At 40.0% G+C, this 1,102-nt stretch overlaps 1 pseudogene; it reads left to right on the top strand.

Moving 5' to 3' along the window:
• The first annotated feature begins 516 nt into the window (after nt 1-516).
• On the top strand, nt 517-651 carry LOC111762650 (small nucleolar RNA SNORA31; annotated as a pseudogene).
• Nucleotides 652-1,102: the final 451 nt, after the last annotated feature.

The raw sequence follows: 1,102 nt of genomic DNA, 5'->3' as shown, positions 1-1,102 counted from the left end.
AGTAGCTGTGCTCCCCTGCTGGAACCTCCAAACAAGCTCTCAAGAACTTACGAGGTGCTCTGAACTGTGCTCAGCCCTTGACATGAACAATCTCATTTAATTCAGGAGATGGTTAAGACTTTTACCCCCATTTTACAGGTTGGGAAACTGAGGTTATAGAGTCACTCATGGTCTTACAAGTAATATGCTCTAAAGATTCCAGCGTGGAAGCACTGGCTCTAGGCAGATCAGAAGGTCTACTCATGGACCCTACACATGGAATTTTTCTTGCTCCCAAGTCTCAGCAGATAGCATTTGGGACATTTGTCAGTGCGGCTGAGGTTATATAAAGCACTTCTGATTTCTTGAGGAAGGAGATGATGTTGAGTCCAAGATCCAGGTCAGTGGGTGGTGGTGAGTCTTGCTAATTAAAGGCATTTCACCTGAATTATTTAGATTCAGCATAGCTTTTCACGTCACTCACTGCCATTCTGTTATTCATCTGTTTATTTACTCAATCAATGAAAATGTATTGAAATGTATCTCTGACAGAGCTGGAGCAGTTAGGGTCTGCCGCTAAGGTTTCCACTATAGATGCAAGAAAAAGAAGGTCCTCGTGCTTTTTGTCTGTCTGGTTTGTGGCAGCCAAGATTGAATGGGGGAAATACAGGAAATTCCAGAAATGTAAGGAGGGGAAATAATCTTTGCCACTCAGAAATAAACTTGTAAACACTGAAGAGCCTTTCTATTCCACAAAAGGAATCTTTTTGAAGTTTGGATTTACATGAGAAGTGTTAAAAGACTATTTCCGTTACACTCTTGCCTTCTGGTTGATTCCTTCTGGTTAAAGCTTTAATCATTTTGAAAGGTTAAAAAAAGTAAAACTTGATTAAAAGTAAGCCAGTGGTTCCAAAAATTAAAAGTAAAAAATAAAATAAAAACTCATCGAAAACCCAATGTAAGCCATGTATTATGAAAAATACTGGGGATCCAGAAAACAGACATGCTTTTTCCTTGTCCTTAAGGCTTTCTTGAGTCAATGCTATTGGCTCGGAGTTGAGGCCAAAGTCCCACTGACTCCTTCCCTAGGTCTACCTGAAATTCTACTTGGGTTCAAAACATC

Source organism: Dasypus novemcinctus, chromosome 3 (assembly GCF_030445035.2).
Source record: "Dasypus novemcinctus isolate mDasNov1 chromosome 3, mDasNov1.1.hap2, whole genome shotgun sequence".
Classification (NCBI taxonomy): Eukaryota; Metazoa; Chordata; class Mammalia; order Cingulata; family Dasypodidae; genus Dasypus; species Dasypus novemcinctus.
The sequence above is the reverse complement of the archived record's forward strand: the minus strand, read 5'-3'. Positions and strand labels throughout refer to the sequence as shown.